This window comes from Myotis myotis, unplaced genomic scaffold (assembly GCF_014108235.1).
Source record: "Myotis myotis isolate mMyoMyo1 unplaced genomic scaffold, mMyoMyo1.p scaffold_m19_p_2, whole genome shotgun sequence".
Lineage (NCBI taxonomy): Eukaryota > Metazoa > Chordata > Mammalia > Chiroptera > Vespertilionidae > Myotis > Myotis myotis.
In genome coordinates, this window is record NW_023416324.1 from 20,279,225 (window position 1) to 20,306,031 (window position 26,807).

Here is a 26,807-nt window from a genome sequence, read left to right on the forward strand (position 1 = left end):
ATGGCACCGCCTGAACACCGAGAGCAAAGAAAACTACTCCACGTCAAGTTTGAGGATTTAATCAGAGTGCCAGGACCTACGGGCAGGTAAGCACAAATACAGAGTGCGATACTATTCAACAACGTCCAGCTTAGGAGTCAAACGCTCCTCATCCACCCACTGCTGACAGACGTATGAATTGGGGGGAAATTAGAAAAGTATGCATCAAGAGCCATAGCATTTTATACACCTTTTGTTCTAGTAATATTTATGAATTTGTCTTAAAAGTAATCCTGGGTGCCCGCAAAGATTCAGCTACCTAAATGGTCATCATAAGAAGGAAAATTGAAAACTTAAATTCCATCAGAGGGGACTTGTGACTGTACCTTCATATAGAATACTGTAATTAATGACACAAAAATGTTCACAATATGGTGATAAAAGCAGTTTATAAAAGAACGTATGTGGCAAGATCCTTTAAAAAAAAAACCACACACACCAACATATGTACTCATAAAAACTAGAAGAATCTAAAACAAAATGTTAGCAGCATTACTTTGAGGTGGTTGGATGTTTCCCCCCCTTAGCTTTAATACTTCCTCACCACCAAATCTTCTATAATATATTATTTGTATAACAAGAAAAAAAAATGGGTTATTATAAAATAGTGGATATATCTGATCGGCCATCTCAGACCAGCCATTCTAGGTTCAATCCATCTATCACTGATTAGCAGAGAAGTCTATATTCTCCTAATTCCATTCTCCTCTCCACACTGGGTCCATACACAGCTTTTCTCAGTTTTTTTGGCCAGCTTGAATACAGTAACGTTCATCCATTAGCAGTATGAGTAGGAGGCTCATAATATATATTTGTTGAACTGAACTTATGGCTAAAAGCCAAAAATTTAATGGCAACAGAATGTTACATACTTAAAATGTGATTGTTTTCTGTTAGATAATCTCCATTTAAACTATCCTTATGGCATTACAGTATCTCTCACAACCAAACTAAATAAAAGTATTTTGAGAGAATACCCAAAGGGGAAGTTATTATTACTGACTCCATGTCTTTTCCAGGAAGGTCTGTCTGGTGTATATTTAGTAGTTCTGCACAGTGCTGGTCAATAAGGCTTAATAGTGCCTCTGCCTCTGAATTGTCTCTATTGCATGGAGAGAATCTAACCTGCCCCCACTCCTTTACACAAAAAATAAATGCCTGGAATGAGCTGGAATTTCCAGGAAAAACATAGCTGCTCAATTGAAGTCCCTGTGGGATTACTGCACTGATGTCATTTTTAATATGCCTTACTCTTCCCTTCTGGCTGGCACGATTCTGCATCTGCTTCCTCACTGGTTCACTGCTTTTCCTTAGAGAGCAGGCTGTCTTTGTGAATGACTACCTCAGGGAGCATGTGCAGGACGAACCCAGAGCCTCACTCCATGGGATCCTGAGAGAAGATAAAAAACGGGCTGAGAGCGGCAGCTGAATGGGGCAGGGCATGCTGCTTCTCGAAGCTGAAAAGCGCAGCTCTGTAAAAGAGTAGATGAGAGCACCTAATTGGGTTTGACCCCACAGGCTGTGTGTGCACAGGGAGGGCTGGGAAATGCAGCTTTGCACTTGAGAAGGGCAGTGAGATTCCAGGACCGCTATTCAGACACACTTATTCACTCAGCTGCTTGATTCAATTTTATTTGTACAAAAGGTCTGTGGGGGCAACGGGCAGACTAAGCCTTGAGAGATCGTGGGCTATGCAAATAGAACCTTAATGGAAGGTTAAATCGGCGGATGTTCCCGCAGCGCTGTTTCCATTTGTAGGGCTGGAACTGGCAATAGGGAGGATGAATCACTCTTACTATATTTACACGCCTCTTGACAAAAATGCAGTCACTATAATAAAACAGGCCCAGTAATACTTAGTAACTAACAATAAAAATACCTTCCTATAAAGAGAATGAATGTCATATTATGGTCATCATAATTATGGCTGAATAGCCAGCATGATAAACCAAGGCACCAACGACGGGATGCCTCCTTTTTTAATTTTTTTTTCTTTTTCTTTTCTTTTTTTTTTCTTTCTTTTTTTTATTTTTTGTTAAGGTATTACAAATGTGTCCTCATTCCCCCCTCCTTTTTTAAAATTTTTATCACCAGAGGAAGAACCAAGCCTTTCTTTACCTGGTAGCTTCTGCTTATTAGGATTACTACTCCAAAATAATTTCTAAACATGCAGTGAACAATTATGTATTACCTATTTAAATTAACTATCTAGTACATTCATTTCTTAAACATTAAGATCTCAAAAAAAATGATTTTTTTTTGTGTACTATGGAAAAAGTAAACGATAAGGAAGCTGAGCAGAGATGAGAGTGATGCAGCCACAGCAAAGGAATGTTGGCAGCCACCAGGACACAGAAGAATCCAGGAACGGATTCTAGAGGGAATGCAGCCTTGCCGACCCCAGCCCAGTGAAACTGATAGTGAACTTCTGGCCTCCAGGACTGTGAGAGAATAAATTTCTGCTGTTTTTAGCCATGAAGTTTGTGGTTATTTGTTATGCTAGCCACAGAGAATTAATACATTGAGCATAGTCATTTCTTATACTGCTTAGTTCATTTTGATGACAAGTATCATGACTTAATAAAGGTGACAACTAGTATGTCATGTATACCAGTAATAATAATTTCAGCGAGCACTTGTGTAGTGCTTACAATGTGCCAGGCACTAGGAAGCATTTGAAATGTATTTACTAATTCAGTCTTCATAATGAGGGCGTTCTATTATTATCTTCACTTGTAAGTGGGAACTTTGAAGCACAGAGAAGTTAGGTAACTTAGCCAAAGCCAGGTAACTAGTAAGTCGTGGGGCCAGGACCTGAACCCAGACAGCCTGGCTCCAAAAGTCAATGCTATTAAACACGATGCCACATAGGGCTTTGCACCTATGAGAGATTCAACAAAGAACACTGTGACAATGTCTAAAGTCCTTTCAAGCCTCTGGCCACTTCCTCTTCTCCATGTTTCCTGCTGTGTTCACTGTCTTCCAGTGAAAGTCACCATGCACAATACAAAATTCCAGTACATTAGAGCATACTAGTAAAAAGAGACACTGGCTGGTGGGTATCAGATGTGGGCCAATGTTACACATTTCAATCCAGAGCATTTTACAGCCAAGATTTTATTTATTTTTTATTTTTTGTTAATCTTCACTGGTGAATAATTTCCCCACTGATTTTTAGGGAGAGTGGAAGAGAGAGGGAAAGACCGATGTGAGAAACACATCAATTGATTGCCTCCTGCATGAGCCCCGACCAGGGCCCGGGCTGGGAGGAGCCTGCAACCAAGGCATGTGCCCTTGATCTGAATCAAACCCAAGACCCCTTGATCCGCAGGCTGATGCTCCATCCGCTGAGCCAGCTAGCTAGGGCTCAAGATTTTAGATCTCATATCATCCATCATTTATAGCTAAAATATGAAGGCTCTCTTATGATATCTCTGACATCAATAAAATATATATTAAAAAAGAAAGAGAACAGAGAAAAGGCAGGTTGCATTGTTTTCTTGGGTCTGTATAATTCCTGTGAGGTTCTCTCTTCTGTCAGGAAAAGTTTTCCTGGCAACCATATTTACAAACTCACTTAATTCTCTCCCTTCCTTTGATTTGCCGGTTGGTATAAAAATTAGTTTGCATTGAATTGCGGAAGCTTACAAATTAATCAGTTTAAGACTCAAAATTTTAGAACTTGGTTTCTGGCCAAAATTCACTTCTTAAAGGGCCTGTCCCCTTTCTTTTGCAATTTGAATCTAATTCTCTTCAGTTAAAATGTTTTAAAGACACATTTAATATGTATGCTGGATGTTCTTAGCTATAGGTAGAAAAAAGAATATTCTCCTAAGGGCATCTGGCCTTCTTAGTTAGGAAGATTAATAGCAAGGAGGTACCTTAGTTCTGAGCAAGCAAGGAGTGAAATTCCCCAAGATGAGCCATGAAAAAGCTAGAAGAGTCAAAGACTAAGACAAAAAGTCTGGGCAGCATGAAATGATGAACTCAGGCTTAAGATTCTGGGTGGTCAGAGCTCGGGACCTGAATAACAGATATGGGACATGAATATCAAGAATGGAGTGTCTGCCCTAGCTGGTTTTTTCAGTGGTTAGAGCGTTGGACAGCGGTCTGAAGGGTCGCAGGTTTGATTTTGGTCAAGAACACGTACCTTGGTTTCAGGCTTGATCCTCGGCCCCAGTTGGGGTGTGTGTAGGAGGCAACCAATCAATGTATCTCTCTCACATTGATGTTTCTCTCTTGTCTCTATTCCTCCCTTCCACTCTCTCTAAAAATCAATGGGAAAAATATCCTTAGGTGAGGATTAACGAACAAAAAAGAATGGAGTGTCATTAATTAATTCACCAAATGTCTATTAAGCATTTAATGGTGCTTGGTGCTGGGATAATATGGCAGTGTATAAGACAGACCCAACTCCTCCCTTCATAAAGATTATAGTCAAATATTTAAATAGTGAACCAATGCTGGCTTTGTTATTGAACCATGTATCTTTGGGCTAGAGGCTCATTATATGATTTCCTACAAGAGCCAGAACTGGTTTCAGAGCATGGTGAAGCAGAGACTTATAGACAGAAACTATAGCTATTCTTAAACATATTTATCAGAGAAAAGTCAGGTTACATTGCTTTCTTGGGTCTGTATAAATTAACTAGAGGCCCAGTGCACGAAATTCATGTACTGGTAGGGTCCCTAGTGGCTCCCTCCCTTCCCGTGGCCAGCAACGCCCTTTGGTCAAACTCCCAGATGGTAGAGGGAACAAGTTGCATACTATGCTTTTATTATGTAGGATGAGCCTCCTATCTACTATGTTCAAGGAGTGGTTTGAGGAATTGAAGCTATGGATATAAAAAATACATGGCCTCTAGCAATTACAACAATGTTGTAAGTGCTATAATGAGATGTTAAAGTACAAAGGAAGGTCAGAGAGGAAATACACTAATTCATTAAAAGCAAGTTGGGAAATGCTTGAAGAGAATCTTAAAAGATAGAGAAGTCTGTCGTTTCAAGCTGATACATTTGGGGGTAATTTATTATACAACAGACGATTGCTACAGTGCCTATGGAGACTATACTACCTACCAGCACAAACAGGCAGCCATGGAGAACGCCTGATCATTTAAACTTTGTTTCGTGACATGTACCACAGATTATGCTCTAAATCTCTTCACATGTTTAATCTCACGCATTCTTTGGCTCCCTTGGTCCACGTTGGGCGTGGAAAGTGAAAACAAGCATTCTGAATGGGAATGACACAGATATCGGAGGAAGCAACACAGTCCAGTCTTGTCCGATGTCCTCCACAAAGGAATCCAGGTTGGCTGGTGTTAGGACTTGATCAAATGGCCAACTAGTATCAAGTGGTGTCAGGACTTGGTTGTACCTGGTCAAAGGGTTACTCAGAGGGACGAGGAGTAAGAGGAGCAAGAGGATGAGTAAAAGTTGTTTTTGAGAGAGCAGTAACCATGAAAACCAGAAAAACTTATTTTTTTTTTTTTGCCAGTTACACATAGTAATAATAAAGCCAAAAAATGAGACAACATAAAAAATTAAGTTTTTCTGGTTTTCATGATTCATACGGATAGATTAAGGAATAAAGCAGGAAACAAAGGCAAGAGTGGAATATGAGCATTCAAAGCAAATGTGATAAAGATGGCCACATGGTTCAAAGCTGCTGGATGGTCCCTGATATGGGGGTGAAGGGGTGGCATCAGCCTGCTAAAAAGGCATCAGAGCAGGGCAGACAAGATGTGTTATACCTGTTCAACCCCACGTTCTGTTTCAGTAGGTTGAAAATGGTCTCCGTAGCTTCTCATAAGCAAATGGGAATATATGACTACAAAAGGAATAAAAATGAACTCATTTCTTATTTAAATTGGGAATAACAACAGATCAGGCCTGTAATTCTATCAATAATACTCTCAAGATATGATGCATGTGTTTCTGGAAGTCATTCTGGGTAAATAATTCCTTGCCCCAGCCCAGCTGGCATGTTTCAGTAGTTGAGCATTGACTTATGAACCAGGGGACACGGTTCAATTCCCGGTCAGGGCACATGCCCAGGGTTGCAGGCTCAATCCTCAGTATGGGAAATATAGGAGGTAGCCAATCAATGATTCTCTCACATCATTGATGTTTCTCTCTCTCTCTCTCTCTCTCTCTCTCTCTCTCTCTCTCTCTCTCCTTTTCCCCTTCCTCTCTGAAATCAATAAAGATATTTTAAAAAATAATAATTCCTTACCTCTTTATTCTCTTCATACTGGCTATCTACTTGACCTTCAAATTATCCCTCTTTTGCCCTTTATACCAGGAGTCCAAAATGAGAGGACTACAGGAAAATGTAACTGTGTACCATGACACAGCAAGGACATAGAGCTATGCAACCAAAACAAAGGATACAGCACTTTCCCAGCTTCAGGAGGCAATACTGATACCTTTAGGCAGAACCAGTTCCATATTTGTGGGGACCAGTGCAAAATGAAAATACAAATCCCTTGTTAAAAAATTATTCAGAATATCAAGATAGCAACAATGGAGCATTAAACCAAGTATGGGGCCCTCATATACGCGGGGCTCTGGACATTGAACAGGTCACATGGCCCTGAAGCTGGTCCTGTTCTAGGGACAGTATAGCATGGTCCTTTAGAAGAGCTTTAGAATCAACACTGGAGCTAAATCCCATCTTTGCCGCTCATTAATCATGTGATTTTGGGCAATTTACTTAGTCTCTCCATGCTTCTAAGAGGTTGTATGATTGTAATCCAGTATTGTGAGGATTAAGTGGGATAATGAATAGATGTATAGAAAGTGTTTAGCACAAGGTTAGCAATAAATGGAAGCTGTACTATTATTGTTCAATGAAATGCACAGGTAATTATCAAAGCAGTACGTTTAAGAACTGAATTGATGAACTGCTACTCAGGATATGAAAGAATGAGAATGATATTTTAGGATAATTAAAATAATGAAGCAGGCAGGGAAGATCAAATCTTCCACCTTCTCTAACCACTTTCCTATTTCTCTTTTTCCTTTTATTGCCAAACATACAAAGGGTGACCTACATGCTTTCTTCATTTCTTATCAGCATCTCCTGCCACAATCCTCTTTAATCAGGAGTTCAGTATCTCCACTGCCATCCCCTGCTGAATTTAAACTATTCTTTTCAAAAAGTTACAATGACTCCCTGTTTACTAAATATAATTAACCTCTCCCACTTTTTCTGTACAGTTTCATACTGCTGACCAATTCCTCCAGCTTGAAACCATTTCTTCTTTTGACTGCAGAGGTACTACACCTTCATGGCTAATAGCATGTCTAATCAGGTACCCAAATGGTCATGAAGAGAATGCATTTGTTGGGTGAATAAATTATTCTATGGCTTCTCTGATTCCTTATTTTCTATCGTACTGACCCCATTCCTCCTCCCTATCTCGCTAAATAAATGTGGGAAATCTCCAAACTTCAGCCCTTGGTCCCCTATACTATTGGTTCTATTTCTATGCCGTTACCACTGTTGAACTAAGCTAATCATATGGCTTCAATGATCACCTTCTGAATATAAGACCCCCTGACTTCTCTCCTTTGAACACTAGCCCCCACTTCCAAATACTTACGGGATGTGTCCACCTACAATTTCCTGTGTCACCTCAAGATATCTAGCACTTACTCCTCCATTTCTCCCCCAAATTGGCTTTCCTTTCTGTCTGTCCTATTTCTGTTAATCTTGTCACCCGTGTTCAAGGCTATATTTGATTCTTCCTTATTTCTTGTGCTCCATAACCAGTTAGTTACGCTTCCTTTATAATATTTGTTAAACCCATCCTTTTTTATTTTCACAGACATCACTCTAATTCAATTCCATATCCCCTCATACCAGACTATTTTAACAACTACTAACTGATTGTACAGTTCTCTTTCTATCCCTACTAAAGTTTATTCTCCACACTGTTGAGAATCTTCTTAAAATACTACTTCCATGACCTCACATTTTCCTAACCAATCATCTTTAGACTTCCCATCATACAGGATAAAGTCCTAACTCTTTAGTTTGGTACCGATGCCTATTAAAATCTGGCTTCAACCAACCCTTCCAATCCTACAACTACTTAAACTTTCTGATCTTGTCAGATTGGTCAGTCAGATCAATTGGCCTCTGAAAACTTTCTTCCACATCCTGGCCCTATGTTTTATGAGTGTTATTTTCCCTGTCTGAAATCCCATCCACATTCATTCTCTTTATATAACAAAATTCACCATGTTGGTAGAAAAAGTCTTCCTTGAGAATCAGAGACCATAATGACCTTTCTCTTTTTACAACTCCTATAATACCACAGTTAGCACTTTGAAAATGTACTTCATTTCTGCTTTACCTGTGTGATTTCATTCAATCTTCACAACTATATGAAAGGTAGGTAGCATTAGTACATATGAAAAAATGAAGTCCAATAACTTGCCCAAGTCACATAGCAGGTAACTGGTAGGACTGGGATCTGAACCCTCATTTAGCTCTCTCATTTTCCTGTCTCTTCCAGAGCACGGATACGGCACAGTATTTGCACACAAGCAGCAACTTGGTAAATAAGTTGATTGAGAAGACTGTTTAAATAGCAACACTGGTGACAGAATTGTCCATCTTAGCAGTGCACATTAGGTGTTACTGCCCCAAGGTCACCTTCTTTATACGGCTTGATCTGTAGTATAGTTCAAGACAGGGATTTGCCAAAAATTCACCACAATCCATTCTAAAAATAAATTTTGGTTTGAGCAAAGCTAAAAAAGTCCTTGATCTGATCCAAACAGGTGAGTTTGGGGGATGAGGTCCACTTTACTTCCTCGGGATCCATCCATGTTGTTTGCAAATGATCAGAAAGTAAAAACAGGCCAGCTAGTTGATGGCTTAGAGGGTAAAATGGACCACTTATAGTTCTAGAGGTGGATACTAAGACAGTAGAACAGGATTTTCTTGGCTCAGATGGCGAAAGACCTCAGTAAAACAAGCTCAATAAAAGTGAATCATGGGTGGAAACAGGTCAAAAGAGGGTAACAGTAAGGAGGGAGAGAGAACAGAAAAGAGAAGTACTGAAAATACTCCTAGAGATGGTGCTGTCCTTTTCCACAGTTGCCGGAAGCTGTCAGAGCCAGCCCGGCCCTGCACGGCTGCTGCCATGTAACAGCAGGCTCTATCATTTCTGCCTGGTTCCTGGTGTCAGTTCTCAGCTGCTTGCCCTGACCCACATCACAGTCCAGACCTTCTCTTGCCTCAGATCCTTTTAGCTTCTGATCTAATCACTCATTTCCCCAGGTCTCACAATTTGACCAAATGCAGATTTCACATTCAGCACTGCCTCCCTAGTCATGACCTTTATTTTCCTCTTACTGTATGAGTTAGACTGCCCTCCCAGATGATGCCTGTAATGCCACACATTCTGCCCAGTTTTCCAGCGCTCTTCCTTGGAGCTACTGCACACTGTTCCTTGCCCACGCCCATATGTTGGCTCCTTACTTGGGAAGATAGGAGAGAGGCTCAGAAAAACTGATGAGGGGGAAGAGCAATAAGAAGGAAAACACCACTGGAAAACTGTGATGGGAATTAGAAATTCTAGGTTACTTTTGGAAAGTTCCTTTATCAAGAAAGGAAAAGGGCCGTGGCTGCAATCTAATGCCATTGCCTAGAGATACCACACTTTTTAAGTCTCTGAAAGGCAAACTCCTATTCATCCTGCAAGACCTTGTTTAATCGTGTTCTTCTCTGGAAAGCCTTCCTGGACCCTCTCCGACAGCTACATGTTCCTTCCTCTCTGCTCCTACAGCTCTTCACACACACACACATCTATATTCTGCTGTCATTGCTTTTGCAGGCAATTGTACTTGTCTCCCCCATGATTTCTTTGAAGACAAGGACCGATTATCTTGTTCATCTTTGCATCCCCAAGCCATAGAGTGCCTGGCATTTACGTAGTGGTGGTTGTGTGATCACAGAGCGACATGAAAGTGCAATTTGCACTTCACCTGCAAAACTCAAATTGGTTCCTGGTCCTTTTCATGTGTGACCACGTTTTTCCTTGATTTAGAAGAAATGGCTTCAGACTCAGAGAAAACTCTATTGATATCGCTGGCACATTAGCCAGGTTTTCATCTGCACTTGTGATAGAAACATCCTCCCCCCCCCCCCCCCCCACACACACACTTCGGAGAGGCTCTCAGAGCAAGCTTAGTATTAGTGGCACGCGGCTATCCCACCATCTCTAGTGCAGAGAAAGCGACATTACACTGGGCGCCTAAAGCTGCCACCAGGCTCCGTGAGCTGGTGATGGTGGTGGCAGCCGTGGTGGGCAGAGGGGGCATAATTAAAACAACACACTTCCGTAGCAGACCTAAGAGGAAAGCGAGGGAGGAAGGTGAATTTAAACCTTCCTTTATTTAAAAAACACACAAAAAAACAACTGTTAGAAACTCACGCAAAACAGATGCTTCCTCTGGACATGACAGCCCCGATCCACGTGTCCAGCAGTGACTTTCCCCCATGAGTGTCAGGTCCGCACCCAGCACGGAACAGAAGCCAGAGCCTTTGGGGGGCATATTCCCCCCCAAACCGGGCACACCTCGGGGCCTGCTTCTCCTTCAGGGGACTGTCCTCTCCTTCCAGCAACGACAAACCCCAGTTCCCTGGGCTGGTGCTCCCCCCTCCTCCCACTCCCACCCCAGCACCAGCCCTGCCTCCTCCCACGGGGGCCCCAGCGTGACTCCGGGTCAAAAGTGCCAGCGGCTGCGGGTCAGGCCCGACCCCGGGTTCCCCGCGCTCTGCGGGGCGAGCGGAGAGGCGCAGGCCGCGCAGGCCACGGGCGGCTGAGGCGCGGGCCTCTGCGAGACGGGGGCTCGGTGCCCCCGGGGGAGCTGTGCGAGTAGCGGTACTGCAGCCGGTTCCCCGCAGCCTCCCGCACGCAAGTCTCGGCCCCGGAGCCAACCCCGAACCCCCGTCGCCACCGGGTCCCCGCCCGGGCGCAGCGCGGCCAGTCGGCCCGCCGGCCAGGACTGCACGGTCCCCGCGCGGGCTGCACGCCACGGCCCCCGGGTCCGGCCGCCCGCCCCCTGCTTGCCCGTGTCTACGGCAAAGTCCCGCCCCGCGCGGCCCGGCGGGGTCATCCAGCCCGGCCCGGCCGTGACAGCTGGGTGCCTAAAGGGTTAAGCCGGCAGCGCGGCGGCCCGAGTGCCCCGCACGCAGCCGGAGCGCCGCGAGCCTGCCCCAGCGCGCACGCGCCCGCCCGTTACCTGCGGCCGCGTTCGCGCTCCTCCTCCACCTGGCCGCTCTCTCCCGGGGGCCGCCCCTCAGCCCGCCCCTCGGCTCGGCGCCGCGCACCCTGCTGGCTACTCGGACACTGCCCGGGGGGGAGGGGCGTTGGGCAATTAGCATATATTAGCATACCAGGGGGTGTCACGTGGCTTATCCAACCAATGGCCACTCTGGAGAGGCGGGGCTTGGTCTGAACACGCCTAGGTGCTGCTCCGAGCCTGAACCGGTGGCCATGGCAACGGTTGAGGGTGCGGGGGAGTGGGGAGGCACTGAAGCCGCGTGGAGCATCTCCCCTACCTGACTGAGCTCCACGCGGAGACACCGCGGGCTTTTCCCATCCGTGGAGGATGAGGGACTGAGCTCAGAAAGATTCAGATTCAGCAAACACTTATTGAGCGCTCCACGTACCTAACACTTTTCTGCACAATATGATTCTCTGGATAACCCAGTGATGTCGGAACTGTTAACCCCATTTGATAGAAGGGGAAGTGGAGGCGCAGAGAGGTTAGGTCACTCACCCAAAGTCACACAGCCACGCTAAAGGGCAATGTGGAAATCTGCGCCCATTTCTGAGTTCTGGCTCAGGACTCCCCTGAGTTATTTTCTCCAGCAGGGGTCTCCAAGCACCTCCCCACCATTCCAGGTGTACCAAGCAGCTGAGAAAATCTTCATGCAAACTTTGTGCTGTGCTGTAGTGTTTCTTTACAATGACCTTTGTGATTAGTAGGCAGAAAAGTTATGCAGGTGAGGAGAAATGAGGCTCAGAGAAATGATGTGACCTGCTTTAGGTTAAATAGCTACTAAGAGCTAGTGCTTAATAACTATAATTTACATATATTCAAGCTTGCTACTTTATAAACTTTTAAAATTAATCTTCTCAACATGGTGGTATTGATATGACCATTTTACAGATTAAGAAACCAAGGCTTTGGGAACTTAAGCAAATTGTCCAGTTATACAGCTAGTAAGTAGCAGATTTAGGGTTCAAATCCAGGTTTATCTGGCTCCAAAGCTAGTCTCATGGCATCTCGTTGTACCAGGTTCATTTAATTTAGACTTGGAATATAGGACCCCTTCTCTAACAGGAATTTCTCTCCTCCTCTCTTAAGATGTAAATATGTTTTCTCTTAATTCAGCAAAATACCACATGACAAAGTGATATGTGTTAAAGTGACAGAGGCTAACTACTAAAAGGAGAATAGTCATCCCTGCAGGTGGGTAAGGACATCTTATAATTCTCTGCCCCTTTATTTCACTTCTTAGGGATTTGATAGTTCTCTTGGCGGTAGAGTAGTTTAAAAGCATAAGCATCTGCATATGGGCTTTCCTTCTGCTCTTTTCTTTAGTTTAGCTCAGTGGTTCTCTAAGTATTGGACAAGACCATATGCCTCAAACCAAATGTACTAAGATTTTGGGTATTTTAAGGGATTATCAAAGGTAATTTTGAATATATGTACATTTTAATGTACTGGGTTGATTTAAAATCCTGTTTCCACCTAAGCTCTGTTTGGTGTTCAAGATTACAAACATGGAGGCAGAACTACTTGGGTTAAAATCCTGACTTGACTACTCACTAATGTGTGACCTTGGGCAAGTTAACTTCTCTGTGCCTCAATTTCCTCATTTGTAAAATCGGATAGGAATGGTGTGAGAATGAAATTAACATATACAAAGCATTTAACACAGCCCTGGCTCAGAGGTAAAACCTCCTTAACCGGTAGCTGTTATTGGCCAGGGAGCTTTCATAGGAACAGACAACTTACAGGTTCAGAATCTCTCAAGAGTTCCTAGCTGGCTTTGGAATTCTGAAGCTGCCTCCCATCCCTCGTGGCATATTAAACAGCCTGTTGTGCTGGTGAAGGCTTGTTATCTCTCCAAATGACATTCACTCTTCTTAGGATCATAAATAATTCCTGGACTCAAAGGAGTTGGTTTCCCCTGCATGTCTCCTCGCACCAAATTACCAGAGTGCCTCCTTGCAGAAGGGCATCTTGACAAACAGAGGAGCCATAATTCAGGCTCCTTGAAACACTTTTATGAGCGTCTTAATGAGGGAGATGAGCTGTCATCAGGAACTCCTCCCGTCCTTCCCGGCCACAGGAAATGAGCTCTTTGTGCTCAAAGAGTTTCCAAAGCTGAGGCGCAAAGAGTTTTCAGGAAGTGGCCCGGGGATGAGAAGCTGTTGACTCAGAGACTCCCAGGCCTGAACAGCCCCTATCCTGCCATTCTCCTTACAGGGTCGAATTCCTCATAGTCTTATTGCAGCAATTGCACCAAAGGGTGGCTTGCGTGTGGGGTAGTAACCCTCTTTCCTTCCCCTATGCATACATGTCAGCAGTGCCTCCCCCCCACCCAAGATAATGCTGTATAGAACAGTGACTAAGAGCGTTGTCTATGGAGCCAAGTAAGCAAGTGTGAATCCTGCTTCCACTACTATCTGTGACCTTGGGGAAGTTGCTTAACCTCGCTGCGTCGCAATTTCCACATCTGTGAAATGGGAATAACACAGTGTCCATCTTATAGGCTCCTGTGAAGATAAATGAGTTGCTAACATAAAGTGCTTAGAACACCCTATAGTAAGCACTAGATATGCATTAAACAAACACATAAGTCCAATACAGTGTACTTCCTATAGAGGTAACCACAGCCTTAAGAGAAATGCTTTAGGCCCCCTCCTAGTCATATGCTGCTCCCAGCCCACTCTGACTTACAAATACTGTAAGTCAGTATTGCCCAGAAATAGGAAGAATGCATGCTTGGGAGCTCTAGTTTGAACGCTGCCTCTCACAAGGGTTCTGAGAGCTTGGCCAAGTTATTTTACACCCCTGAACCACACTTACATTATTCGCAAAATGAGACTAGTTTCCTCCTGGAGTTGTTCTAAGCATTTCATCAGCGTCCAGCAAGAGGTGTTGAGGGCCTGAACTGGACAGAGGTCCTGTTTGATCAAAATCACCTTGCTCTTTTACTGAGCTGTTTCTGGTGAACATTAATGAAAATAACATTTATTGAGCACTTACTCTGGCCCTGTGCTGAATACTAGTACATCATCTTATCTAAATACTCGCAATAAGATGAAGGCTCAGAGGGATTAGGTAACTTTTCCAAGATCACAGTGGAAGTCCGTGTCAGAGCCAGGATTTAAACCAGGACGGTCTGATTCCCAAGTCCATGCTAATTGGCCCACCATGCCACAGGGCTCCAACTCCAGCTTGGTTCATAGAACTCAGGGAATGTGTGTTTATTTCTTTAGCATTTCTCCCCCATCCATATACCCACGCTCTCCACCAGCACCCAGCAGCGCCCAGCACAGTAAATGCGGCACATGTATTTACTGAATGAGTGAAAGTAAGAGATGGTGATAGCCTATCAGAGTGATGAAAGCCCCCTTTTTTTCTTGGGCTGTCCCCAGTTGGGAATTAAAGCAGCTGGTCACCCTCCTCCCCACCCCCCTAGCATCCTCTTCCTGCTAAATGACCACGTGGAAGGCCTTCCTCCTTTCCGATGGGAGAGTCAGGCTTCTTCGTTTCAGAGATCCGCAATGAGCACAGCAATGACTCAGCCTCAGTGAACATTTGGGGAGATGTCAGGGGCACTGGTGCTGTGTAGAGCTCTGTTAACCTGCATCAGTGGGGTGATTTCCCAATAATGGCCTTGGATAGGTATGCAGTTGACTCTTCAACAATGCGGTTTGAACAGTGCCAATCCACTTTTTCCATGTGTAAGTTCAAAGGTCAACTGTATTTTCCATCCTCTGTTGGGAATCGGCACATGCAGAGGACTGACTTACATTATTTGTGGATTTTCAACTGTGCGGGTGATCAGTGCCCTTAACCCCCACACTGTTCAAGATTCACTTGTATTAGTTTCATGGGGCTGCTATAACAAAATACCACAAACGGGGGGGCTTAAAACTACACAGATTTATTCTCTCATAATTCAGGGGGCCTGACATCCAAAATCAAGGTGTTGGGAAGGTTGGTTCCTTCTTGGGGGCTCAGAGGGGAAATATGTTCAGTGCCTCTCTTCTGGCTTCCAGTGGTTGCCAGCAGTCTTTGGCACTCCTTGGCTGTGGCAGCATCACTCTAGTCTCTGCCTCCCTCATCCCATGGCATCCTCCTTGTGTGTATGTGTTCAGATTCCCCTCTTCTTAGAGGGACAGGAGTCCTGATAGAGTGGGGCTCACTCTAATCCAGTAGGACCTCTTCTTAACTTGAGTACATCTCCAGAGACCCTATTTCCAAATAAGATCACATCCACAAGTCCTGGAGGTTAGGACTTGAACATATCTTTCCTGGGGGGACACAATGCAACCCACAATAATATGTTTGGGGTAGAAGGGAGTGCAGAGGAGATGGAAAACGAAGCAAGGTGTTGAGAGAAAGGAGAGGTGATCCATAAGGGGCAGATCATATTTGCATAGTAGAGTGTGACGCAGGGTCCCATGGGAGTGGGACTAAACCTTTTCTTTCTGTCCAATCCCATTCTTTCCCAAAGATGTTCCGGGCTCACAGACTCACACTATCAGACCTGGAAGGGACTTCAGAGGTTCATTCACTCATTCAACAAACATTTATCAAACACTCTTTGAGGAGCTGAGCATTCAAAAGGAAAAAAAAAAAATGGTCTGAGGAAACTGAGGCCCAGAGAGGGAAGGTAAATTGTCTAAAATGATACACCAAATGAGAATATAGGCAGAGACAAAGTGAGGAATGGGATATCCCAACCCTGAGCCCTTTCGATGCCTACCAGGAAGGCTCAGGCTTGAATTTCTGGTGCACAGACAGATCTAGGTGTTTTTTGTTTTTTTTTAAAGGTGTTTGTGTCCCAAGGCTCATTACCAGCTCCCCCAACCTTCTATAGACCAGTCCAGGATTTGAGGGACTTTGGAATCTCAGACAAAGCTAGAATCATCTCCCCTCTGAAAATGCAATCCTGCAGCCCGTCTTCTCTGTGGTCCAATTCATTGGCTAATCTTTGAAGCACCTTCTTCCAGGTGCCACAGCAGCACTGGGCGTGAGGGAACTCCTTGGGGGCAGAGACAACGTCTTGTTCATCTTTTTTGCCCTCGATGCTAACACAGAAACCATCATGGCATCGGGCTATTTATTTCTCACTGTTTCTAAATCCCACATTCTGGGATGCTTGCAGAGCTGGTTTCAGATACCTGAACTCTACTCTGGAAGTCACAGGTCTTTTGACACGTCCATTTGTCACTACATTATTAGAAGAGATGTCTTGCGCCCATTATCACGGGCTGATCCCAGTACTGTCCTGCCTGGAGCTGTCATCATGTGAGATATCAGCCTGGAGCAGTGAGGCTGAAAACTGGGGCAGGCTGGGGTCAGAGATGGGGTCAACCCAGCAGGAGTTGCCAGATCAGAGCAGGGGTGAGAAGGAGGTCAGATGGGAGATCAAAGTCCAGGAAGTAAGCAGGTACACAGTCCAGGCTCTCCCCAGAACAGTGGCCTGCGGCAGGACTCCCGTAGGCGAATGTCTCAGAGGCAGATCCCCTGAGCTGGCCCTCTGCTAGCAGGTCCCCAGAGGGTTCTTTGTAACTGATCTGAGTTTGAGTTTCCTCCTCACAAAGAGGATACAATTAGTCAATATTATTTGGGAGGCCTTATGTTTACACGATCAGATCAATTTTAAAATCCTGGAAGCAGCCTTATTCTAGTAGCCCCAGGCTTACCGCTACTTTTTAGACTCCCAGTTTTAGGTCTAGTTCTGGCTGTGCATCAGAATCACCTGTGAAACTTGTTCACATACAGACTCCAGGGTCCCACCCCCAGAGATTCCAATTCTCTTAAGTCAGCATGGGCTGCCGATGACAGAGGCTGTCTGGTGCAGTGGTCGAGTGTGGGCGCCTTAGAGCCAGGCTGCTTAGATTTGCAATAGTTTTGCCACTAACCCAGTGAACTTGGGCAACATTTTTAACTTTTCTGTGCTTCAGTATCTTACCTATAAAAGGCAATAGTAATATTCAGTACATTGATTTGATTAGCGATTTAATACATACAAAATCTTAGAATACTAAGTGCTCCATAAATGTTACTTATCGTTATCTTTCTTTTTACCAAACCCTATAAGGGATTTAGAAGCATATTCATTCATTCATTCATTCATTCATTCATTCATTCAATAATTACCAGGTACTCCATTTCCCAGGACCCATACTTAGACACACATAGTCCTCCCAACTTATAGTCCAGGGTCATGGAGATAGGATGTGATTGGCTCAGCTTGGGTCAGGTGCCTGCCCTGACCAATCATCTGTGGCATAGGGGTGGGGAGAGTTACTGGTGTGTTGGGCTCTTGTCCTGGCCCTGTGGATACAAGAGGGACAGGGCCATCTCTAGAACTGAGATACTGGGCTGGCAGTAAAGAGAAGAAATCTCCTATATGTGATTTGTCCAGTGTCACTCAGCTAGAAAATGGCATGCCAAGTCCAACGACGCCTATGTTTTTTCCGTTTTGCTCCATTTCAGGATCATAAAATTGTGGTCATTGTGTTAGACTCTAGCAAGCATGTCAAACTCAAAGGCTAACACGGACCAAATAAATGAGGCATGCGGCCCGCGGGCCGTGAGTTTGACATGCTTGTGTTAGAGGGACACTAGAGGTGCAGCCCAGAGCCTCAGACTCCAATGAGCATTGGAAGAGCTGAAGGCAGTGAGTAGAACAATGTTTCCCAATCCTGGCTTCGCTGCTAAACTGTAAGCCTGTATGAGCCACCAAGGAATGATGCCTTTTCCCTTTCACTATTCGGAAGTCCCCTGTGCATTTCATCATGGCACATGGCCACCTGGCTAGAAACTACTTTCCCAGCCTCCTGTTTTAGCTATGGCCTCCTGTTTTAGATCTGGTCAATGGACTGTGAGTGGTGTGGGCAAGGTCTCTGCACAACCTGAAAAGGAACACTGGCTGTCCCTCCTCTCTCTCCTCTTTCCTGCAGGCTAGGATGTGGACATGGTGCAGATGAGGACACCACAGAGGAGAGCAGGAGCAACAAATTGGAAGGAACCTAGACTTTTGGGCAACCTCATGGAGCTGAACTGCCTAACACCCTGCATCCGCCACTTGCCTCTGCACTGTTTTCTGAGAGTGTATCTTCATTAAGACTTTTATTTTGGAGTCTCTTTATTATGGCAGCTTCCCCTGACCACTAACTAACGCTTAGCCCTAAGATGACCTGGGATTTGATGCATTTTGTGGATATCCTTACCACAAAACCCATCCTCCCCTTCAAGGTGTCCCAAATGAGTCTGTCTATATCATCAGCAAAAGATTATTAGTCAGCATAGGCCAGCAGAAATCACTCCTATAATCTCAACAGCTGCCAACACTCCAACAACAAAGGTTTATTTCTCACTCATGTTAAATGGCAGCTGCAGGTTACTTGAGGTTCTGTTCTGTCTTCTCTGTCTATCTCAGACTGAAGGAGCAGCCCTTGTGTCATTCTAGAGACGGAAGGAAAAATGGTTGAACCTTGCAATGACTCCTAAAACTTCTGCTGGGTTGTGGCATAGGTCACTTATATTTACATTCCATTGGCCAAAGGAAAACAATGACCTAGGCCCGTGGTCGGCAAACTGCAGCTCGCGAGCCACATTCGGCTCTTTGGCCCCTTGAGTGTGGCTCTTCCACAAAATACCACGTGCGGGCACGTGTACAATGCAATTGAAACTTCGTGGCCCATGCACAGAAGTCGGTTTTCAGCCTGGGCGAGTCTATTTTGAAGAAGTACTGTTGATATTTGGCTCTGTTGACTAATGAGTTTGCCGACCACTGACCTAGGGGAATTTTGCTCATGACACCATTACCAAGATGAGTCCCTTTATACTCTTAATATGTCATTACCCCAAAACTTAAAAAGGAGACATTCCCAGCCTCCAAAATGGCCCCCAATGCCTCCTGAGTAGATACGCCATTCTGAACAGGGCTGACCTATGTAACCAATAGGACTGTATGAAAATGATGGAGAGACACTTCTGAAGCCAGATCATAAGACATTGTTGCTACCTTGCTTGTCTTGGATAGTTTGCTCTGGAGGAAGCCAGCTACTCATGCAGCCCTGGGGAGAGGTGTGTGTGGTAAGGACTGAGGCCTCCAACCAACAGCCAGCATTCACTTGCCGTGTATATTACTCACCCGTCTGGGAAACACATTCTCTAACCCCCTCAGATAACTGCAGCCCTGGCCAACAGTTTGACCTTTTGAGACACCCCACCTCAAAATTAAGCAGTTCCTTCCTACTCAAAAATACAAAAATCACTAAGCTGCTCCCAAGTTCCTGATCCACAGACACCGTGAGATAATAAACATTGATTGTCATGTTAAGCCTCTAAATTTGGGGTTAATTTGTTATGTTAATAGATAATAAGGAATGGTCCTGTTAGCCCACCTCCCTGAATGGAAATCATATCAGCATCTAATCTTCAAGCCTACAGCTCCTAGAACAGTGATGGCGAACCTTTTGAGCTTGGCATGTCGGCATTTTGAAAAACCCTAACTTAACTCTGGTACTGTGTCACATATAGAAATTTTTTGATATTTGTAACCATAGTAAAACAAAGATTTATATTTTTTGATATTTATTTATTTATTTTTTGTTTTTTGTTTTTTAATATATTTTTTATTGATTAAGATATTACATATGTGTCCTTATCCCCACGTTACCTCCCCCCCCCCCCCCCCCGGGCTCATGCCCTCACCCCCCCGTTGTCTGTGTCCATTGGTTAGGCCTATATGCTTGCATATAAGTCCTTTGGTTGATCTTTCCCCCTTACCCCCACCCTCCCCTACGTTCCCTCCAAGGCCGGACAGTCCAATCAATGCCTCTCCATCTCTGGATCAGTCCTTGTTCATCAGTTTATGTTGTTCATTATATTCCACAAATGAGTGAGATCATGTGGTATTTATCTGCTCTCCAGTTCCATCCATGGTGTGGCAAATGGTAAGAGTTCCTTTTTCTTCTTCCTCTTCTTAAAGAATACCTTTCAGCATTTCATATAATCCTGGTTTGGTGGTGATGAACTCCTTTAGCTTTTTCTTATCCGTGAAGCTCTTTATCTGACCTTCTATTCTGAATGATAGCTTTGCTGGATAAAGTAATCTTGGTTGTAGGTTCTTGGCATTCATCACTTTGAATATTTCTTGCCACTCTCTTCTGGCTTGCATGGTTTCTGTTGAGAAATCAGCTGACAGTTGTATGGGTATTCCCTTGTAGGTAACTGACTGTCTTCTCTTGCTGCTTTTAAGATTCTCTATCTTTTGCTCTTGGCATTTTAATTATGATGTGTCTTGGTGTGGTCCTCTTTGGGTTCCTTTTGTTTGGGATTCTCTGCACTTCCTGGACTTGTAAGTCTATTTCTTTGACCAGGTAGGGGAAGTTTTCTGTCATTATTTCTTCAAATAGGTTTTCAATATCTTGCCCTCTCTCTTCTTCTGGTACCCCTATAATTCTGATGTTGGTACGCTTGAAGTTGTCCCAGAGGCTCCTTACACTATCTTCATATTTTTGGAATCTTTTTTCTTTTTTCTTTTTCGGTTGGGTATTTTTTGTTTCTTTGTATTTCAAATCTTTGACTTGATTCTTGGGATCCTCTAGTCTGCTGTTGGATCTCTGTATATTATTCTTTATTTCAGTCAGTGTATGCTTAATTTCTAGTTGGTCTTTTTTCATATCCTCCAGGGTCTCACTAAATTTATCGGCGGTTTCCATAAAATTCTTGAAAAACCTTATAAACGTGGCCTTGAACTCTATATCCAGTCGTTTGCTTTCCTCCATTTCTGTCATTTGTGACCTGTTTCTTTGTCTCCGCATTTTTTATGCTTCCCTGTGTTGGTAGAGTGGTTTTGTGTGCTAGATGTCCTGTAGGGGCCAGTGGCTCAGCCTCCCCAGTTACCTGAGGTGGACACTCTTGGTGTACCCCCTTGTGGGCTTTGTGCACAGTCTTGTTGTAGTTATGCCTTGATTGTTGTAGGATCACTGGGAGGAATTGACCTCCAGGCCAATTGGCAGTGAGAATCAGCTGCGTCTGCAGTGGGAGAACTTCTGTGCTGAAGACGCCCTTCTGGGGAAAGACTTGCTTCAGTGGGGCTTTGGTGCTCACTGAGTCTGCGCCCTGAGTGTGTCCCTTATGGATCTGAGGAGTTGCAATCTGGATGGTCCCCCTCTGACCACTGGGTACACTGGCTCTTGGATCTAAGGAGGTGCTAATTTAGCCTCTGCCTGAGGCTACCCAGCAGGAGCTATGAAGAGAACTGCAGATTCCCCTTCCTTTTTTGGAGTTTGGAGGTGCCCTGATGAGGCCCAGCTGTGAAGCAATGCAAGCCGCTGTGGGACCTTGGGCCTTCTCTTGGAAGTTCTGGGTCTGTCTGGCCCAGCTGCAGTTTGTTAGGTAATTTCCAGGTTGCAAAGGGCCAGGACATTCATATGCAAAAGCCTTAGCCTGGGTGGGGCGGTGTCTCAGGGAATCAAAGGGCAGAGCAAGCAGCTATGGCTGGTCCTCAGCCCTGCCCTAAGGGGCCGTGCATTTCAGTGTCCCGGTAATTGCTGCAAGCACCTCTGAGGGAACGCTGCCCTCAAGTTCAGAGTTCTGCCTGCTGCCAGACAGACCAGTTTCTCCCCGTATGAGTCCTGGGTCCCCAGAGACTTCCTGGAACCGGAGTTCAGAGCAGTCGGGAGCTTGTGACTCCCTCCTGATTCAAAAAGACAGCCGTGTCCTCAGGTGCCAGCCCCTTTCCGCACATGCTCGAGCCTCCGTACCTCTGCACTTTACTTCCGCAGCTCCTCTGAGTCTCAGTGTGCTTTTCTCTTTCCTTCTAGTTGTAGAATTTCCACTCAGCCAGCCTTCCTGTAGTTCTGGATGATGTCCGTTTTGTCTTTTTGTTGTATTTTTGAAGTTGTTGTGGGAGGCAGCAATTTCCCAGTGTTTACCTATTCCGCCATCTTAGTTTCTCCTGATATTTATTTTATATATTTAAATGCCATTTAACAAAGAAAAATCAACCAAAAAAATGAGTTCGCGTGTCACCTCTGACATGCTTGTCATAGGTTCACCATCACTGTCCTATAACCTCCACTCAGGTGACCACACCATTTTGCTTGGATTGAACTGTTTATGACTTCATCTCATCCTGAATATTCCTATCCTATCTGTTTGGTCCACAGTGGTACAGAAAACTTTAGGGCATATCTAAATCTGTGTGTCATAAGCCTATTCCTGACTCTACTATCCCAATTTCAAGGAGGTGCATCTGCCACCACCTAGCATCACAGCACTGAGAGCTCATATTTTGACAATAAACGTTGGAAGCATCTTTTCCGAAAATGTATGGCTAAGGTGTCCACAAAGTCTGATAAACGCTCAGTCTTACCATGGATAGCAAAGAACTCTCGACTTTCCTCTCCCAGCCTCCTCTTCCCTGTCTTCCATGGTTCCACAAAGGACATTGCCACCCATCCAGTGCCGGTACCAAGCCTAAGCATCATTCTGGATTTCTCTCTCCTTCTCACACGACCAACAACCTTAGACTCCACCTCCAGAGCATACTATGTATTTGTTAACTACTCATCTCCATTCCCATCAGCCAGGACATTGCAAATAGCCTCCTGACTGTAACCCCTGTTGCCTCTCTCTGTAAACATTCACATACACGTCTTCATGTGACATATTTCATTGCTTCTGGGTAAACACTTAGAAGAGAGCTTGCTGAGTCATATGGTAAGTACCTGTTTAATTTTACAAGAAACTGCCAAGCTATATTCCATGTTGCATTCCCACCAGCAATCCACGAGAGTCCCACTGGTTCCACATCCTCTTCAGCACTTGGGTATTGGGTTTTGCTTTTAAAGCCATTCTAGTAGGTGTGTGGCAGTCTTTTTGTTTTGTTTTGTTTTTTAATTGAGACAAACTTCACATAACCATGAAATGTACAGATCCTACGTGTACAATTCAGTGAGTTTTGGTAAATGTGCACAGCCATGTAAAACATGCTTGTTACCCTACTATATTCCCTAGGAACCCCCTTCCAGTAAGTTGCTACCCTAAAGGCGGCCACTTCTGGTTGCTATAACTATAGATAAGTCTTCCTTTTCCTTAAACCTCTAAAGCAGCGGTTCTCAACCACTTTGGGAGTCGAACGACCCTTTCACAGGGGTCGCCTAAGACCATCCGAAAACACATATATAATTACATATTGTTTTTGTGATTAATCACTATGCTTTAATTATGTTCAATTTGTAACAATGAAAATACATCCTGCATATTAGATATTTATATTATGATTCATAACGGTAGCAAAATTACAGTTATGAAGTAGCAACGAAAATAATTTTATGGTTGGGGGTCACCACAACATGAGGAACTATATTAAAGGGTTGCAGCATTAGGAAGGTTGAGAACCACTGCTCTAAAGGAATAGCATAGTATATACTATTCTTTGTCTGGCTGGTAGCCCTAGCCCTGGCCCTGGCCCTAGCCAAGAAGAGACAACAGTTCTGAAACTTAAGACAAAAATGGCTGATAAAGAAAATGTTCATAGACCTACATGGAGCAAAAATAGTGTAACAATGGGGAAAAATTGTATTCCATTAAAACCTTCTAATGAATTAACCAATTCAACAATAGTCACTGATACATATAACTTGAAGATAATAATCAAACTCTGCAGTTGTTACCAATTACAAATGATCGCCAAGGTCAACATATGACATTAAGCCAAGCATTTCACATTAAAAACAATAATAAAAAGAAACAAGTGACTACAGAAAAACCAAAGCAAGATGCTAACGTGCTCAAGAAACCTGTGCTTGGATCTTATCGTGGCCAAATTGTTCAATCTAAGGTTAATTCATTTAGAAAACCTGTACAAGTCAAAGATGAGCATTCTGCAATAACAAAGAAACTTTCAACTCCTATCTCTAAGGCCACAAAACCTCAGCCTATAAACACCAGCAGTGTAACAGCAAAAAGTCACAGAGCCTCAAATATGATGACTACGACTAAATTTGTGAGGGCTACATCGCAGAAGGAACATGTTTTACATCCTCCTATTAGAAGTCACCACAGTAATACTCATAATACCCAGGACTCCCTGAAACAAGGCATTGCCAATGTTACAGTTTGGAAAGGGTCTCATGAGAAAGAATTACTACAATTAAATACAGTTTTATCTAGTGTCAAACCCATTTCTTTTCAGGAAGTAAAAAGAAATAAGACAGTATCAAGAAGCATCACATCTGAAATGATAGCCAGGCCTGCTTCATCTTCTAATATCAAACAGATAGAATAGTCAAAAACCATTGACCAGTGCAGGCATACTATAGCAAAAGCAACTATTAACAATAGAAGGGCTCAGCCCAAAGAAACCATAGAATAAAGAAAAGCTCGTCTTGTTACAGAAAAACCGGAGAAGAACCAAGCAACGCTCTGAGAGTTTGGAGTTACATTTTATTCACCACAGTGGGCTTAGGGAAATGAATCCAAATTCTAAGCAAAGCTACGAGCAGAACTTCCCTTTTTATGGAAGAGCCAGCCCTTTGTGCACTTAGTGGTTATCTTGCTGGCGGCCTTGAAACTATACAGTTCTCAGTTCTCACGGCCTTGGGCGTATCTAGTCTCTGGCCTACAAGGTCAGACAGCTACGTTTATCTTCCTCATTATTCAAGCAGGCTAAAGCGGGCTAGAAAGCAAAGTTATTTTTTCAGAATAAGAGGCCATCTAAAGAATAGCAGAGAATTCCAAACAGTAGTTTTACAAAATAGGGGTTTGCCTTCTCAGTCTGAGTGAGTGGAGAGCTAGCAAAGGAAAAATGTTGACAAGGCCTCCTAGCTCAGTAATAACCCGCCTGAACCTGAAGGACAGAATGAAAAACCAGTTGGGTCATTCTGGACTGCCATGGCAGAAGAAGAGGAGCAAAGATTATTTACTGAAAAGTAAACAAGACATTTTCTGAATGCCTAAACCTGATTAATGATGGATGCCCCAAAGAAGGCGTATTAAACACACTGAATGACTTGATTAAAAATATTCCAGATGCCAGAAAACTTGTTGAGTATTTGATAGGCCTTGCACGTGTCAAACCACTCACAAGTTCTATTGAAAATATTATCTCAGTCTTTGAGAAGGCCATTCTGGCAGGAACTCAGCCTATTGAAGAGACGCGACATGCAATTGCGGATATTCTAACAATGAAGAGTCAAGAAAAAGTTAAATTTGGAGAAAATCTTGAGGAGGCTTTGCAACCAAGGAAAAAAACCAAGAAGTCATCATTGAAGATATGGGTGTTAATTGAGAGTCAGGAAAACCTGAAATGGAAAATAAACATCTGGTATTTCAAGATTGCAAAAAAGAGCAAGTACACAAAACAAAAGATCAAACCGACGACGTTAAAACCCCCAACACAGAAACTAGGGAGGGTTGCTTAATTCAATGCAATGTGTCTACTACACCATACTTGCAGTTTGATGAAATAAATTCTACATTTAAAGAGCCCAAACCATTGCAACAAAAAAATAAAGATACCTAAGAATAAACTTAACTAAGGAGGTAAAAGACCTGTACTTGGAAAACTATAGGACATTGAAAAAAGATATAGAAAAAAAAAATAAAGAGCTCAAGTGTCTAATACCAGTTAGACGTTCTCAGCGACTTCAAGACAAGACGTCTAAATTGCCCGATACGTTAAAAGACCATTATCCTGGTGTGTCTTCATGGGAACAGTTAACAGAGTTGGGGGATGAAACGGATGCTTTTACCTGCCGCCCTAATGCAGCATGTGCCGGATGTGTTTGGAGACTGGAACAACAGGAGAGAAATAAAGCTATGATAAGAAATACGGATTTTATTATTCCCGGGGTGTTTGTTTGTTGTGGCGTCATACGTCTTAGTCCAGGAGTTGGCTAAGTTACCTAAGTATTCATGGGAGTAAACTCTTTTACAATATTCACATAATAGATGTTGCCTTCTGCTTGTCAGAAAGCTAGATCCTATATTGTCTATCTCAACAGATTAAGATTTTCTCTAAGGTAGCTAAATTTTGTCAACTAGTTTACTATGTTCTTTTAGTATAATTAATGTCATTCTATTTCCAGTGGTATTTCTATAATAATAATACTTAAACTTGTTTTGTAATATAAAAGCTTAACTGTTAAATAATGCCCCCTGAAACATGATAGTTACATACAACAAACAGTTCTCTTCTTCCCACACACATAAATATCATAAAATTATGTCTTTGAACTGATATTTAATAGCATTTATCCTCTACCAGGTCCATGTTTTCAAATCAGTAATTGGCCATTGTAAGAGCTTAGATGATTTTAAAACTGTAATATGAATGTGGTTGAAAATCACATGCTTGAGCTCATTTATGTTCATATATTCCATTTGTATAACAGTACCTTCCATTGTCTTCTCATGTTCTAGAGAGCAGGATTTTTATTCTTTCATTAAAACTGCCTAATATGTAAACA

At 43.5% G+C, this 26,807-nt stretch overlaps 1 pseudogene; it reads left to right on the forward strand.

Annotated features, from left to right (window-relative positions):
- On the forward strand, positions 1-26,153 carry LOC118675057 (annotated as a pseudogene).
- The last annotated feature ends 654 nt before the right edge of the window (positions 26,154-26,807 follow it).